General features: G+C 41.7%; 1 long non-coding RNA gene across 1 annotated transcript; it reads left to right on the top strand.

The window, feature by feature from the left end:
* Positions 1–620: 620 nt before the first annotated feature.
* LOC147608337 (uncharacterized) lies at positions 621–4,936 on the top strand. The gene is made up of 3 exons (XR_015264545.1): positions 621–1,274; positions 2,941–3,025; positions 4,201–4,936. It is a non-coding gene; the product is annotated as an uncharacterized LOC147608337 (long non-coding RNA).
* The last annotated feature ends 13,442 nt before the right edge of the window (positions 4,937–18,378 follow it).

Genomic DNA, 18,378 nt, shown 5'->3' with positions numbered 1-18,378 from the left:
CTCCATTCTACAATTTGTTCCAACACATGTTTAAAATCCTCTTTGGTAGCATAAAGATCCAAACCCAAGTCGATGTCGATGTGAACAACTATGAGGCCGATCCAAGACTTCATGATGGGAACCTAGGACGTCGATGTCGATGTCGATGTCGAAATGAACAAATATGCCAATGTAGAAACCCAAGTTGATGTCGATGTTGGGGCACAAGATTTGTGATGCCGGGGATGACCCACAAGAATCTCTCACCGAGATAGTACCGGATCCAATATCAAAATCCAAATCCAGATCCAAGTCCAAGTTCAAGTCCAAATCCAAGTCTAGGTCCAAGTTCGAATCCAAGTCCAAGTCCAGATCCAAATCCAAGTCCAAGTCCAAGTTTAAATCCAAGTCCAAGTTCAATTCCAAATCCAAGTTCAAGTCCAGATCCCAAGTCCAAGTCCAAATCCAAGTCCAAGTCCAAGTTTAAATCCAAGTCCAAGTTCAAGTCCAAATCCAAGTCCAAGTCCAAATCCAAATCCAAGTCCAAGTCCAAATCCAAATCAAGTTAAAGTCCAAGGAGCCCCAAGCTTGTAAACAAGACCCTTTGGGAAAAAGTGTGGATGATAAAGCTTATGGGAATCAGCCGGAAGTTTATTGCTTTAAACTTTACACAGGCGTATGAACCGGAATTTAATCCATGTGGAAGTTTGTCAGATGGCGCTCAGAATATTGGTTCAGCCAGTGGCAAAGGTGGGAGAAGTGCTTGGCAGCAACTGGTGCACATGAGGGAGGGCGCAAAGGGGTTGGCGCGCTGGCCGGCAGCCGGCTGAGGTGGCTGCGCACAACAAGCAGCAGTAGCGTGGTTGCCCACAGCAAATTGTAGCTGCCAGCGGTGTACTGGCGCACAGAAGGCACGGAGGGGCAGCAGCATTGACGGCGCTAGCTGCAGGTGACACAGAGGGGTAGCAACCCTAAATAGCAGAAGTCAGCATTGACGGCGCTAGCTGCAGGTGACACAGAGGGGTAGCAACCCTAAATAGCAGAAGTCAGCACAGCTAGATGGTACGGCAATTGATGCCAAGAGCTGGAGGTCTGCTTCAAAAAATAAGTTGGCTGCCATGGAGTCCTCTTGAAGGGGTGAAGAGCAAAGGGAGCCAACACTCGCCGGGACACTGCAGCCTGAAAAAACGACTTCACTTACCGTCTTATCTGATCAGCTTTTGTTAACACTCTTCTTTATGTGGAAGAGCATCACAACCACTTGATTTCAGATCAAGGGGCTGGCCTTTAAGAAGGTTTGGAATCAAGACCCCTTGCCTTTCTCCAGCTTCTCTTGGTCTTACTTAGTATTCTCCGATGTAGTTCCTCCCTCTACACAGATGGGTCAACCTCCTTTCTTTATGCTGCACAAGAGCACAAGTAGAGCAACTCAATGGCCAGCTGCTTGTTAGCTTCCACATGTCACCCTCCTTGTGACATTGAGATGGCTAGTTGCCTCTTAGCACCCAAATGCCACTGATTGGTTTTGCTAGAGGCGAGACTCAACAAGAAATGCAGTCATTAAATTTAGTTTAGTTATGTGTAATCTCCGATTTTGTAACATGCAAGTGTTTTGTTTTAACACATTGACTTCAGAGCTTTGTAATATGTAGATTCCATTAATGGAAAACAAAAGTGTACGACATGCCACGACCAACTTATGAGAACGGCCCCCCCTAATATGTATTACTCTCCCTTAGTGTTGGCTGCCAAGACTCATGTCTCAGTTTAGACAGCTCTCGTCCACTTCTTGTCTTGGACACTGCCACTCATTGCTAGTATGGCACGTCCCCTTTTACCTCTACCCCAACTTGAACGAGTCTGTTGGGTCCCTATCTACGCACTTAAGGCTCTCATCCCACAAGAAGGAGTATTTGATTTATTGCTTTGGAGAACTTCTTTACAAGGATTGCCAAATGCAAGGACAATGTAGACCAAACATCTACTGAACCATCAAACCGGTTGAAGACGACTGTGAAGCCACTTTAGAGAGACTTATGCACACCCAGATGTGCCAAGGGAAATGCAATACTGAAGGCTGAATGCTGAAGATAGCTTCGGACTGCCTTGGACAGTAGCAAAATGAATGCCTGGCTGAAGTGATGTATGCACAAGTCCAATGACTCAAGCACACATACTTCTGCAATGTTTTATTGCTAAATCTATGAAAGAATGAGATGATTTATGCAAGGGCTGAGCGGCTTCTTATATATGCTCACAGGCTGTTGGTGGCTTATGTGGACTGCTGTCGGCCAGTTATTCTATGCTCACGAATGCTGATATTTAGTATCAAATTCTACTTTCTCATCATCGCTTCACACGTGTGTTCTCCTGGCTATCCTGCATGCTGGCCGATTGTACCAAATGCTGCTGACTGCACTGAACCTGGTCGACTGGCTGTCTAAAATCCAAGCCACTGCAATTGGTTGTAGGACTCATGTATGCCCTTTTTGGTGTGGCCCATGGCGGCCCACAAGCAAGGCTCATTGGCTGGCCTAGAGCCTTAATCCCTTTTGCTAAACAACTTCTACATGCTTCTATATGGGTGCTATGCTAGGGTAACCTACATGAACTGACTGTTCTCCAAGTGGGTTAAGTGACAGACTCTGACACTTTAGGCTTCGAAAACCCTACGTTGTTTGCTTGGAAAACCCTACGTTGTTTGTGCCTGACATTCCTTGGACTAGGGCTCACAATGGGGTCACGGCATACGACAAATAATCCTAAAAAGGTACTAGTTTTGTACAAGTATGGCATTGACAATGCTCCAGTGTGTCACATTGTACCTCTGGGTGCATGTGTGTGTGTGTGTTTTTGAGAGAGATGTGTGTGTGTGTGTGTGTTTTTGAGAGAGAGAGAGAGAGAGAGAGAGAGAGAGAGAGAAAGATAGAGAGAGAGTTATTAGGGTTTCTTGTGTTGTAGAGGGATACACAATGTCTTTCAACAGAGAACAACGAGCTCAAACTACAGTTGCAGGCCATGGAACAGCAAGCACACCTTCGTGATGGTGAGCTGTAACTTTTCATTCAATCTTTGTCATAAGACTTTTGTAGGTCGTGGTACTTTTTTTTGAAGCTTTGCTGCAGGTTAAGATGACTTCATCTGTAGCATTTTTTATTATATCAGCTCTCATTCATTTTTCAGCTTCTCATTACGAAGGTTTAAGCTTTCATAGACTGCAAGAAAAACACACACCCTTTTACTTTCTTTTGTTGATGGAACGAAGATGATGATACCTCATTCAAAGATCGTCACCTGCCTTGAATTATTTCCTTTTGCTATCTAATTAAGGTACCTATTTGGTGGAAATTGAAATGACCCCTTTCGCACAATAAAAACTCTATGTTGGTTGCCAATGTTGGGCCTCCTCTGCCAGGGGCTTGATAGAGCCAGGATGATGGCTACCTCTATATCGATATATATAGGAGGCTTATTGATATTGTGGATTCTCTCCGAACATGTGCCTCTAGCAGGTCCACTTTGTCAGACATCAGACTTTTTGAGCAAGGAATAGCCTTGAGAGAAAAGGCTTCAGCAGGTAATATAGTCCCCTCCAACAGGCTTGGTGACCTGTGTTTGCTGCAGTAACATCATATTGAGTAAGGGAAGAGATTTTGATAAGGGACCTGTGTTAACTCCTGGCAGTGCCATGCTTGTATACATAATCATGTTCATGTCAACTTAAAGTTCTCAAGCACAAAAATCAACTTGCAACGCCCATGGTACCCCCTTGTGGTACTTGGGTGTGTGTGTTTAGTATGGTGTGTAGCAAGGTGAAATTCTCGTGTGCGATTAAGAATGGAATAAGACCTCATGGAAATTTTTTTTTTATGCCACCGTTACACCAGTGAGACTGATCTTAGAATCTCTATCAAAAGGTTACTATGAGGGATGCAAAAACATAGGTAGAAGGAGAAGCTTTTGTGCCATTGTAAAGGAATTAATGTTGTATAAGAAATGTGTTTTTTTTTTTTTTTTTTTTTCAAAACCCCACTCGATGCTTCCTCGGCGGCATCGCCTATGGGCAAATAATTAAACGCCTACGGGTGGTGGAAAATCGGTAACTACAGGAGAATCTTGAGCCTAAGGCCAGGCAAATAAAAAGAGAGAGAGAGAAAAAGAAATCTGTGTTTTTGGGGAAAGATGTGCTAAGCTCTCATTTTTCTTATCTGATGATGACAGCTCTCAACGAGACTTTGAAGGGAGAGGTACAGTGGTTGAAATCGGCCACTAAGCATGCTTTTACTGTTGATACACATCATCAAACAATAAAACAACCCTTTCTTCAAATGCCACCTCATTTGCAATCGCAACTCTCCATGCAAATACAGCAAGCACAGGCTGCACATAGCAGCAGCAGTAATTTGCCACCTTTTCTGCCACCAGCTCCAGCAGACTTCTCTCAGCATAACTAACCCCTTTGGTTAGCCAGCAATGCGTGTCATTAGTGTCTTTCTTAATTGTGTTTCCTTAAACCTATCTTTCTTAATCGTGTTTAGAGATTCAAGGTAATCAGTGTTTGCAGATGCAAGCTATTTGTAAGTATCACCAGTGTTGGTGGTGTCAACACTGTCACGTCTCTGGCATGTAACTAAGTCTGTAGGCATTAACACCTGAATCTGGGTGGTTCAGTTTACTGCCCAAAAAACCCTTTATCAATATGTAAGAACAGTCATGGAGTTACGTGTACATCTGTTCAGGTTGTACACTAGGCTTGTGAAAGCTGTTGTAAAGATCCCTTGAGCTTTGAAGAAACTCAAGCTGCAGATTGTACAATCCTAAGGTGATATTGTATGCAATGCAGAGGGTCAATAATTTTGTATCTTTAGTGAATTTTTTTTTTTGGGTTCCAAGTCTACAAGAGCTCCTCTCTTGGGACAGGGAGGAGGTCTGTTAACGCCTGTAATAGCCTATGAAACTTTCTTGTTGGGTTTTTTTTATATATCATGACTTGAATTTGAAAGTACAACTACTCTACTCTCACACACTAATGCCATCGCTCGCACAGGGGGAGAATTGAACTTGTTTCCTTGGGACTCTCGATCTCCAACCTTACCATGTCGCCTTTTAAATATCCCACCCTCTATTTCCCTCACTCATACTCAGGTTGACAAGATTAGAATTATCAACCAATTGAAAACCTTGAAGGTCAGAGAGCCCTCATCCAACATTTTCGCAATCTTGAACTAATACACCAGCTGAGGAAGAGCCCTCATCCAAGATTTCCACAAACTTGAACTAATACACCATTAGTCCTCAGCTGATGCATCTCTTGACAACCATGACAGCCTCACACATTGGCTAGTAAGACCTTTTCCCTTCAACACCAAAATCACACTTCGCTCTTCTAACAAGTGAAGCTTTGTTGTTAAACCACACTTTGGTTAGCATGGAGCTCTTCACCGACATGAACCTTCAATCTACAATCATAGTGCTTGATTTGGCCGAAGATGTCTTTGTAGCATTGCCATTATGTTAGTGTCTTTGTAATGTTATCTTGGCCTAGATGATGTGTGCACATCTTAGGCGCAATATTTCTATCTTGAGGAAACCAACAATTAAGGTAACTACTAAAGAATAATGTTCACTTATTTTACACCTAGCACACAAACTTATTTGTTTAGATGTTGCTATATTATATGGTTGTAGACTAAGGTTTATGGATGGTGATGATAATAATGGATAAAAGGCATGAAGTTTGTAGTGTTCAAGTCAAGAGCTTATCGTAGCCTTGTCGAAGCATATATCATTGGATCTTGTCTTTGAGTTGCAAATGTAATTTCCCATTGTTGTTGCACTAGCTCATCCGTCGTAGCCTCACTTCGTTATCATATCGGAATGCTCCTTGCCAAAAGGATAAAGGGAGGACTCTTAATGCCTAGATGGAGGCAAGAGGAGATGGTCCTTCGTGATGGTTCTCTCCCAAAAAAACAAGAAAACAAGAACCTAATCAAAGAGTGAAACCTATAATCAAACCCATTCAAGCATGCGTATATGTAGGTAGCAAGCATGAATTCAAAAGCATACAAGCAAGTAACAAGAGGAAAGAAGGAGAGCTCACAAGAAAACTATTGCAAGGGAATGGTTGTGTATTGCAAGGGAATGGTTGTGTATTGCTTATTGTGTTAAAAATTACTTATGTACCAGTGATTAGTTTTCATACCAGTCTAACCAAACTTAAAAATGGTTAGTCTCTATTACTAGTCTTAAGCAACTACGTACACTAAGTCCGTAGACTTTTCTTATTTGACATTGAGTATATGGTAAATTATATGTTTCGACGGAGTCTTACAATAGATAAATGCCCATTCGTGTGAGTAAGATAGCAAAGTGTCTTTCCATCAGGCGCGAGAAACCATGTTAATAACCAACATAGTAGTTAGCATACCACCCTTCCTAGTTGGTGATCGCGTCCTCGTGTCACCTGAGTCGTCGGTAGTGAGGCTGTTGTCAAGAAGTGAATGGTGTGGATAGTCCAAGATATGCCATGGAGATGGCGACCAAGGTAAAGTGGTTAGTTTGAAATTGATCCACAACCACATGCAGGGCAAAGTGATGGGTAGTTGTGGACACCCTTGACAGGTTCTTTATGTCAGGCCCTTGTTGGTTGTGGTAGCAGCATGGATCCTTAACCACCATAAGAAAGTTGGGAGAAACAGTCTGCACCTTATGAGATTAGTGGAATGCGTGCTAGGAACTGCCCGTATAGTGAAATCTGTAGGTGATGGGTATTGGCAATGGGCAATGGGTGTGCCTATAAGGGTGCACTTCTCCAAGTCAATTGCTTTCTTCACCTCTCTTTGTTGCTTTCTTCGACATTTATTTGACATCCCTTTTCTGGGGGAGTCAAGATTTATACTTTGTTTGAGGCATAGCAAAACAGACTTTGCATAAGGTTGTGCCCATAATAGCTGCAATGGCGGCCTCTGTGGCTCGAAGGATTTGGCATTGTCAAGCTCTTAGGATAGAGTAAGGTGATAGCATGTTTTTGTTGTTTTGAGGAAGGTCTAGGCGATGGGTCATACCATGGGCCAGGCTTGCGCCCATTGCCATCGTCTCCCCATCCACAAACTTGTTACTAGAATGATCTCGATGATGAGGATCAATGTAGGTTCATGAAAGAACAGTGCTGTCAATGATGAGGCTCAATGCAAGTTTATGAAAGAACAATGCCTGTGTGTCTATTACATGTGTATTACATGCAGAACCTGTGGATATATTGCAAGTGGTGTGCATGGGCATTGGGCAAAAGGGGTGTCCATGTAGAAGCTTCTTCCAGTGAAAACTTCAACACTTTGCTTTCTTTGACAATTTTCATTGTGCTTTCATTGACTGTTACACATGGTTTAAGATAGAGAATTGGTGGTTGATGTGTAACGAGAGTGGCCGATAAGGCGGGATTGAGGTTGGGTTGTTCCTGAGAATGGAAGAACTTAGGATACCCAGGCTTGCGAGTACATTAACCATGCACTATGGGTTGCATGTCGGCCATGGCCAAAGGGATCTGGGCGCTTTTTGAGCCTCTTTTTGAAGTGTTGGTGGCTTTGCGGCCCGCTTGCATGAAGCATGGTGGTGATGTTGGCAGAAAGAAGTGAAGCAATACTAAAGTATTACAGCAGCTTGGGGTTGAAAAATCGAGCAATGCTGACCTGGAGCATGCAATGTTGCTTTGACCTTTTGGGCATCTCGACCTTGCTTGATTATCATGGATGTAAGCTAATTTTGTGCCTTGGAGGGAGATGTTGAGCATGGTGGAATGAATCACCGCTGAGTGTGAAGATCATCATTTGGGTACATGGGTGTGGGCGGCTCCATAGATTGTGATTGGGACGCCCATTTGCAACAGGATATGGCATCATCCGCACGTGAGGTGTTCCTTGTGCGCAATGGATTAAGTCCTTAGGTTTGTGTGGTGAGTGCATGGTCTTTATGTGGTGAGTGCATGTTCGGAAAAGGTTTTTGACTATTCTGGAAGATGTGTTTGCACTTTCCAGGAGAGTACCTGCAAACAACCAGTTGTACCAGCTCTACTCTCTATGGAGAGCAATCTACCCACTCAGTGGGAAACCCAAATAAGAAATAAAAGGAGGGTGAAGAAATTACTTGTGCTTCCCAGTTTGTCGAGAAGATGCGGACATCGACGCCACATTGATCACCACTTGCTAGACTGCCAATAGTAGCAGATGTGGTCTTGTTCACATTGGTTGCTTCTTGTCAACGATAGTGTTGCCTTGTCGGCAGTGGTGGTAATGTTGGTGTGCCATGTGGTGGCTTGCGGCTGCATCGGCTTTAAGGTTGGTATGTTTGCATCATGGGTGTCTTGATGCCTTGAAGTTACCAACGGGGCCTACTTTTGGGCCAGCTTCAGGGTTGATGGGCCGGTGTCTCGGTCTCTTTACCAAGCATGTGGCTTTGCCGACGGCTTTGTAATAATGAAGCCACTTGGTGAGGTTGTCACGCCAGTGGTGGCAGAAGGTTTCCCTTCGTCCTCTCAATGCCTTGCTCACACACAAATCAAAGAGCTAGGCATGTGCTTACCATGTGGACATTCAAAAAGAGTACATTAGTAGCGAATAAAAGGTGCAAGGTCTCCATCTACATAGTCCCAAGATAAAATGAACAACCCATCATTACAACATGCTATAGAGGAAAGGCATTAGCTCATGAGCATGATCAATCAAATAACTATGAAAGTTCAGAAAATATCACGCTCTCTATTCACACTCTCTCTCTCTCTCTCTCTCTCTCTCTCTCTCTCTCTTCCTTTCCGTACATAAAAGAAGATGAGCATGGAAACCACATGTGATTGCATTGAACACTTTGAACACACTAGAAGGGAACCAATCTATCGCTCTCTTTATCACACACCCTTCCTTTCTGTTGTCACAAGCATGCATTGTGCCAACAATGAGCCAGTCCCACCTTCCTCCTAGTGTAGATAAAAATCATGCTTTGGGTGATTGTGAAAGGGTCTTCGTATAGAGCATGCAAGAATTCAATCTTCCAATCCTCCTTATTCACATTCACCTATACTACTTGACACCTTCTAATGTCAACTCATCTCTCTAATCCTCCTTATTCACATTCACCTATACTACTTGACACCTTCTAATGTCAACTCATCATCCGTCTGACAAGAAGTCTCACCACATATTTGTGCATAGGATTGCTTGTGATCACACAAGCATCATGGGGGGCATTGGAGAGAGCGGGGAAGACTCCCACATGTAACTTCGGTGGGAGTAGTAGAAACAGAGCAACATCTCTTCAGCTTTACGAATATAAAAAATGTTGATGTAACCACAGGTCAACAAGGTAGCTGAGCAAGAATCATCTCCATGCTGATCTCCTTGGATCTTCAGAAAGGCAGTTCACACCTCTAAATATATGTTCAAGAGGTATTCATCTCTCTCTCTCTCTCTCTCTCTCGCTTTCTCGGAAGCTTTCTTTGCTTCAGTGCGCAGATGACGGCCTTGTGGTCTGCTCACCTCTCCCTTACAGCAGGCAGCAACAGACGGTGACTAGGGCTCCCTTCTTTCTCTTCTGTACTCTGAGGCGACCAAGGCCTTAGCTTGCTCTCTGTGCTGGGTGACCAAGCCATTTCCCTCCTCTCTCGTCACTTGAGCATGTCCGCTTTCCTGACCCACTCCTCGCCAAGGAAGCTAGTTGTCTTTGGAGGAGGAAATGCTGGCATTAATGGGAAAATGGGTGGTACACGAAGTGCATCTTGTAGCGATAGCCCTCATAACGCCAGTGATGAGGTTCTAGACATGGCTAAGCGTGGAGAATAATTTTCCATCCACAACATAATCTTGGATGCCACTACGGCTTAGCTTTACTGGCAGGCTTGATTGATCTCCAATGAGTTAACGAAACACAAAATGTGGATGGAGGAACAGAACATTGGAACCCCTGCAAATAGGAGCCACGGGCCTACGAGCTTGGAATGCAATCAACTACCCTATTTTTGGGTGCAGCTGCAATGAAGGAGTGGGATCATGACCTAGAACCTCAAGGTTCACTCCCACAAAAAGCAGTCAAACCATGTTAATGCCATAATGTTTTAAACATTTGGTGTCAATCGTGAGCTAGGTTTATCGCAAGCTAACCGTGACCAACAGGAAACCCAACAACCATAGTAGACAGCAACTAGACATGTCTCTTTTGCCATACCACCAAGAATAACAACAAGCACACATAGCGCAAGTAGGGGTCCCGCTCTCCACAAGAGCCCATTAGGGAAGTGTCGTTACCACATAGAATCAAGTTCCAATTCTTCTCCATTTGGACGAAAGGAATAGGAAACATGAGGATGGATAAGGAGTTAGTGTCTTGGACTATCTCATCATAAAGGGATCCAGAAGGACATTTACAAAACGAATTCTTGTGTCCTCGGTCCTTGCAACCTACATCCTCAAGGTCAAGCTAGCAGAGGACAAGTGCCATTAGAGACTGCACACCCAACTCCATTGGGCAAGAGATCTCGTACCCTAAAACAGAGGTTCTCTTGTAACCACCTCCTTACATTCCACTACCACGTGAATATGCAAAAGACACGTTAAGAGGATAGCATTTGAAATAGGAAGGGGATTACGACCAACATAGCATCTAGAAGTTAAAAGTTGGGTAAACCCTAGTCAATTGTTGGTCGTTTACTCGAATCGAAGGCTTGGTGGGTTTGAGGAGGTCTGGTTTGATGCGTTGTAATTGACTATATTATCATTTCCAATAATTAGTCCACATTGAGTAGGTTCCTTGTGTTTCTAAATCAGGTTTGATATGGTTTCAAACAAGGTCTTTTTTTACATAAATAAGATTTTTTTTTTTTGTTACTACTAGGCTCACATGTCTAGGTTCACGTCTCCAAGTTCACACCTCTAGACTCACGTCTCCAGGCTCACGTGTCCAAGTTTATGTCTCTACTAGGTTCACACCTCTAGACTCATGTCTCCAAGTTCAAGTCTCTAAGCTCATGTCTACAAAATAAGGCTCCTATCCAAGTTTCCACCTCTAGCCTCACGTATCGAAGCTCACGTCTCTTGGCTCAAGTGCCCAAGTTCAGGTCTCACCCATGCTCGTGGCTCAGCTCTCACCACACACGTCTCTAGGCTCACGTCTACAAGTTCACGTGTCTAGACTCACGACTCACGAGACATGTCTCCAAGCTCACACCTACAAGTTTATGTGTCTAGGCTCATGGCTCATGTCTCTAGACTCATGCCTTACGTGTGTAGATGCACGTCTTTTTCTGGGCTCACATTCCCTACCGAGAGTTGGTTTGGCCTAGTTTTAGGTGGTTTTTGTGATTTTTTGGACTTGATGGGGTGATAGGTCCTAGTATTAGTTAATGGTTATAATGCAATTAATTAAGTGTTTTTTATTGTTTCTAGATGGTTTTGCATGTTTCTACTTCTACCAATTCAACAATGCATAATGCATAAACAAAAATTGACAATCCCACTCTAATTCAATATAATGGAGCTTAATGCTCATGTTTTGGGAGTGGATTACACTCCCAATCATAATTGCTAAGCTAATTCTTGGATCAAAAGAATGAAATCTAAGCTTCCTAGGCTCTAATTTTATGCAAATCACCAAAAATCCAAGGTTTTTCCCTACTACCCTTATGCAAAATAAACTTTCAATCAAAATTAAAATTTAAAAACAGACACATCAATACTCCAAAATCGTATGTTTTTGGAAGTGTAACCTCTTAATTAACACCAGGAAAAATTGGGTCATCCCCAATAGCTTGGAATGGACGGAAAAACAGTGCTAAGGTTGTCCCTCGCGATAAATATGTTCAAGTCAAGAGCTTACTAATGGCACCAAATATGTTCAAGTCAAGAGCTTACCTTAGCCTTGATGAAACATGCTGTTGGATCTTGCCTTCAAGTTACAACAAATGCAACTTCCCATTTTGGCGTCGTGGCTCCCCCATAATGTGTGTTATTACTTAGCATTTCCCAACACTGCCAATGTTGCACAAGGCCAGAAGGTCACACGAGTGGAAAATAAAAAATACATGTAGTGCTTGTGATGTTTTTGTGAGGGGTGGGGGTCTCTTGGTGGTTAAGGTCTTTAGTCAAGGTCGTCAGGGGGGAGTTGAGATGTTCTGGGGACCCTTTAAGAGGTGTCATTAGGAATTTTAAGGCTTTTTTTTTCTTAAGGTGCTAACTTATTTTGGCTAATCACTCTCCGATGGGTATATTTTAATAGGTATAGTAGCTTATGATGCAACTTAAAAGATGCATACTAATCATAACTATGTATGCACATCTTGGAGTCACTTTTTGATCACCACAAAATTCAAAATTCAATTCTTTTACTCCTTCCACCTCCTTTCAGTTTTTTATCACCACAAAATTTAAACTCCTTCCACCTCCTTTCAATCACTTTTTTATCACCACAATATTCAAAATTCAAATCTTTTACTCCTTCCAACTCGTTTCTTTTGCCTTCTCCTTCTATTCCGCCTCTCCTCCTTTGCTCCCCTCTTCACCTCCTTCTCCTTCTATTACTCCCATTCTCCTCCTCCTCTCCTTCTATTCTTCTACCTTCTCCTTCTATTCCTCCCCGCTTTTCCTCCTTCTCCCCTCATCTTCTCCCCTCTTCACCTCCTCCTCTCCTCCATTAACTATGTTCCATTCCTCTCCCTCATGCAAGCTATCACCTACTTCTACACGTGTCCCTCCCTCCCTCCCTCACCAACATCACCTACAAAACTCCCTTACGGCTCTTCCGCGTGCCATTTTTCTTCCTTATATTTTGTGCACTCCCATCATGAAGCTTTTTGTTATGTGATTCTTCTCCTCCTCCTTCTGCACACACCCCTAACACTTTCCTCGCCCCTTTCCTCCCAAGGTTCTTCTCCCCCTTACTTTGCAACCCTTACTCTGCAAAATGCCTCTCCAAGATATCACTAACAAGCCTCCTAGATATAGGTTGCATGTAGATCTTGTCCATGAGAACACAAGCCTTTGAAGTACTAGAGGAAGTCATATTTACTCAGATGTCGACTTGGGGCAAGTAATAAGTAGAGAATTGATCTTTGGATAGATGGTAGGATTTACCCAGTGGATCCTTTATTGATGAGAGGGCTACTACACCCCCCTCCTTTTGAAATGTTACTATGTTTTTACATTTTCTGTGTGATGGACACAATGGTATCTTCTTGGATATTATAGAAGACTACTTCTTTGCTCTAGATGGTTTTATTCTACTGAATTTGCAAATAATCAAAGGTTACACTTAAGTTGATGAGCTAGCTACTAAGCTTCTTAGCTCTATGTGAAACATAAATAAGGTTACGCGAGAACAAATAATCTTATTCTTCTAAGTTTGCAAACAATCAAAGGGATGCAAGAACAAGTTGATGATCTAACTGCTAAGATCAAGGCATTGGAGAACACATTATCATGGAGAACAAAATTAGAGGATTGGAAGTTGATAAGGTTTAGCTCTGTAACAACTCTTTCAATGCTAAAACGACATCTTGAAATATTCAAAGCACCTTGCAAACATAAAGAACATGCCTAGGATTTTGAGAAAGGAAAAAGAACATGCTCATGGGATTCTAAGAAAGGAAAAAGAAGCCGCCAAGTGGTGGAGTCATTTAGCTAAATGCAGTGGTGCAAGGAAAACAAGACTAAGAACCACAATTTGTATGTAAGGAAAACAAGACTAACAATATTCTCATGGGATTCTGAGAAAGAAAAAAGAAGCGGCAAGTGGTGGATTGATTTAGCTGAATGCAGCAGTGCAAGGAAAACAAGACTAAGAACCACAATGTGTATGCTCTATCCTTTATTTCTTTTTAAGAATTATCATTAAATGTCTATAGGCTATCTAAGGATGCTTTTATTAACTTTTATAGAAATTTTGTTAGTCAAATGACTAGATATGATATTAGAGCAAAGAAAACGAATATTGGCCTACTGAGGCATGTTGTCAAAATGACCGGATACGATATTGCACCGAATACAATATTGGAGCAAAGAAAACAAAGATTGGCCTACTAAGGCACGTTTGTCAAAAGTGCAGATATCATCATGTTGGATAATCCCAATAAAAAAAGTTTGCATGACATGCTTCATAATTAGTTTGCTAAAGAGCTAAAGGATCTTGTTAGTCCACTAGAAAGGTTAGATGCATGTGATAGCATTCTAATTAGTTGCATGGGATATGAAGCACTATAAAGGATCTTCAAAGATGCACACATGAGAGAAATTGATGTCCACTCCTTACAATGTTAGCATGGCTAGATAATGAATGAATTCTGACGTGGCTGCCATGTTGGGGGTCTATCATTATGTTCAAGATTCCATGCCTAGCATTATACATGAAATCTGATGTGGGTGCCATGTTGGGTGTCTAATCAGTATATTCGAGATTCCATAGCTATCTTGGAAGTAACTTCCTTTCATTATGATGAGTTTAACAACCTCTACTTGGACTTGGTTACTGTTCATCAATAGCCAATGATCAAGTTTTATGGATTAACATGGGGGCTGAGTGCAATGGATGAGTTATATTTTTTACTAAGTTGTGGAAGAATGTCAAGTGGTCAAGTGTCACAAATTGGAGAGGGAAGCTTGACATTGGATAGTGTACTACAGGGTATGCTTGACATTTATGGACAATGTACTATAGGGTAAGGAGATGTCCATAGAAGAACTCGACATACCATTAGAGCCAAATAAAGGCGAGTCCCTCTCCAAGATTCACCAAGTTAAGATGCAAGAGAACCTGATAATATATTTTAAAAAAAACAAGAGGAAGAAGAGGGAAGAAAAAGAATGTTTTTGTGTGCAATCCTGGAAAAATATTTGGTGGGTGGCTGAGTTTGAGGTTGATATATACTTAAATAGTATTTTTGAAAGGATTTAGATCTTAAATGTGATTACAACAATCTACACAGATGAATCTAAAGGTAGATAGGGCACATTTAGTGTTGGCAAGTGCTTTAAAGACATTAAAGTGTATGTATGGATGCAAACTCAAAATTTACATGCCTGTGGTGTTTCCATACCAGAGTTGAAGTTGAGAAAGGAAAGAACAAAGTTAATGCAAAGAAAAAGGGAAAGAAAGAAGGAATTCCAAAGAGCACAAAGCACCCAAAAAAAAGGGAAGCAGCATGTCTCCAAATTGGCATGCAATTAATAGAGATTCGGACCAGATTCTTGACATCCCTCTTCGCCATGTCCATCCATGTACCCTACAGGCTGAGAATCTTAGACAAGCTTCTCATGTTGCACATCAATTACGCATGGAACACAGAGATGAACTAGAGACATGAAGCAGACATGCTGAGTGTATCATCAAACTAGAAGAGGTTTTGTCAAAAGTGGGCTTGCATGGACATTGGTAAAATTCACAAAGGATGCGAAAACACATGGCAAATACAAGGTCAACCTATAAAATTTTGCATGGGTGGCTCAAAGACAAGGCATATTCTACATACAAGTGATAAAATCCATACATAGTTTGAAGTGTGGAAGAAAATATGTGACTACACCATCCATAGAAGGAATGAGACAAAAATTAGTATTTAAATATGCAAAAATTAGTATTTAAACATGCAAAAATTAGTATTTAAACATGCAAAAATTAGTGTGTGCTAATACTTGTGGCTTAGAATTCCCAGAAGCCATCATAAGAGCATCTTGAGAGGACACTCCTTTGGCATTTACTATAGAAATAAAAGAGGGGTGAACTCCTAGTACTAATAATGCCTTGCTACTATTTTTTGTGATGCCTTCTTTTGCTACTATTTTTTGTGATGCCTTCTTTGCAAATATATTTGCACAATACTTTGAACTTCACGAGCTCTTCAACTACATGGTTAGTGTAGTCCGCATGTATGACTCGTAGCATTGAAGGTGGCAATTATCTGAGGTAGCTCCTAAGCATCATCCCTTTTAAACATCTATCATATGCCTTTCTTCCTTTGCTGCAAAGGAGTTAATAGGAAAAGACACATGTAACCACCCTTGTTGCTACAAAGGAGAAAATAGGCAAAGACACATGTAACCACGCTTCTATTAAGAGATGTAATAATGTACACGAGGAAGACTTAATGCCATGCATGTTGCTAATGCCAATGCTTCTTATCACATATTACAGTTTAGTAGAGGAGCTCCTAGCCCTTAGTAGGTTCATCACTTGTTGACTACCTACTTTTTATCACATATTACAGTTTAGTAGAGGAGCTCCTAGCCCTTAGGAGGTTCATCACTTGTTGACTACCTACTTTTGTCATAAGTTGTGCTTCAGCTTATCTACTTTTGTCACAAGTTGTGCTTGAGATTGTCTCCTCCATATAAAACGGTTAGTCCGTGAGGCCCCCACAAGCTTCTTAATCATATCAACAAAGAGAAACTCTTGCCTATCCAAAATGACAAGGTTCAAGAATTTAATATTGAGAGGAGCTCTTTTGACCTCCTCCTCCTACAACACACGGTCTTCTTCCATCACTTCTTTAGTTTCTCTAGGAGGCAACTGAAAAGAACCATTTAGTTGTGGGGTCCAAGTCCTCTTGCACCTCCTTCATCTCTAGGAGGCAACTGAAAAGAACCATTTAGTTGTGGGGTCCAAGTCCTCTTGCACCTCCTTCATCTCTATAGTTTCAGAACTAGGTGGGCTACTGGATTAAAATGTGAGCCATAGTCCACTTTGAGGACTTCCCTCTCTTCAAGGATGTCGGCCCTCCCTTTGCTTCAAACTCATGTATATTATCATGTCCCATGACAAGAATCTTGTCCCTACATTTTTTATCCTCACGTGCACATGACTTTGTCTTAATTTCCCTTGTTCTACAAGAAATAATTTCTCACAAAATGTTCTCAAATGCTTGCATAATGTCTTGTCATTGTTAAAGATGAAGTTGACAAAATCCACTAGATTCCAGTGCTTATTATTAGCATCTATTGCACAATAGGGTTTTATGGTGGTCTCTTTATACTCATAGCTCTTGTGTGAGTAACAGATTAGTGGTGTGCAACATCATAGTTTTTTTGCACACCAATTTTTTCACAAAAGATTGGTGGTGAGAGCTCATTCTCAAAACTCTATCCTCTGAAGGAATTCTAAGAAGCTAGAGTTTATGGTTGCTATGGCTACAAGGATACTATGTAGGTAAGCAAGGAGAAAAGTTTTAAAAACTTAAAAAGACTAAAATGAAACCACTATGGAGGCAATGTGTGATGTGAATGAGAAAGATTAATCATGGAGGATCATACTAGATTAGAGCCATGGATTAACATAAAGATGATAACTAATCAGATATGATTAAGAACTTAATCACATTAGCATAATGAGAGCAAGATAATGAATCACACATTTTTTCCATTAGATTCATGCCTCTTCAATAGACTTGCGAATACAAGGATTAGAACAATGTTAGGCATGTTTAAGTGATTAGGTGTTAAAAGTGCTCCCCTTGATTTGTGGATCTAGATACCCTTTCCATGTGCTCCAAGTCAACATTGGTAGCTTTGGTGTTTGAGGGACTTGTGTAAAGGCTTTTCTAGACATTGGTTGCTTGCTTAATCTTTTAGTCATAGCTTTACCTTGACGAGTGGTTTTTGTTGGAGTTAGTGCTCTCTCAAGTGGTAGCATCTCCTTTGCAACATCTCCTTTGAAAGGGCATGATGAATCACCTTTTGTCAATACTTGTGGATTTTGGATCTGAGCCATAGGGGTTTGGTAAGGTATTTGGATCTCTTTATAAAAGTAATCCACCTAGTTGAGAGGTTTCTCTTGCTTGATCATGTGAGCCATGTTCATGTTTGCTCGATCGTTTGGCTTGACTATGGTGATAAGATATAGAGATTGAGCCGGTACTTGTTGGTAATTTAGCTTGAGATTCTCATATTCAAAGCCCTTATTTTGCTTGACGTCTAGTCTGACGTAAGGCCATTTTATGGTTGGTGGTGAGTTTTTACTTCTTAAACTTCTTACTCACCACTAGTAGGTTTAGTGTGGCTCCTTACCTATTAGAAAATATGTGATCGAGCATCCATTCTTAGTGTGAGATCCTTAGTGGTGGTTTCTAAAATGGGAAGTATGCACATATGGCTCTTGCCGAGGTGACAAGATAGAGGAGCCCAACATCTATCTAATGAGGCTTTGCCAACTTGGTGGGTCTAAATAGAGCTAGCTATACATTCCACCTCTTTGGCATTATGTTTTATCCAAGCATGGCTTACCCTCGGTAGCAACCTTAGTGCATTTACACTGCCTCCATTGTCAACCTCAAAATCACCCTTTGCCCACCCTGACCTTTGATAGGGTCCACATGAAATGCTTTAGTGGTTTGGCCCTAAGATGCCATTGCCTGGAAGCATCAAAGTAAATCCA

This window comes from Cibotium barometz, chromosome 53 (assembly GCF_041138505.1).
Source record: "Cibotium barometz isolate CiBa-2024 chromosome 53, ASM4113850v1, whole genome shotgun sequence".
Lineage (NCBI taxonomy): Eukaryota > Viridiplantae > Streptophyta > Polypodiopsida > Cyatheales > Cibotiaceae > Cibotium > Cibotium barometz.
This window is presented reverse-complemented; position numbering and strand designations above follow the sequence as displayed.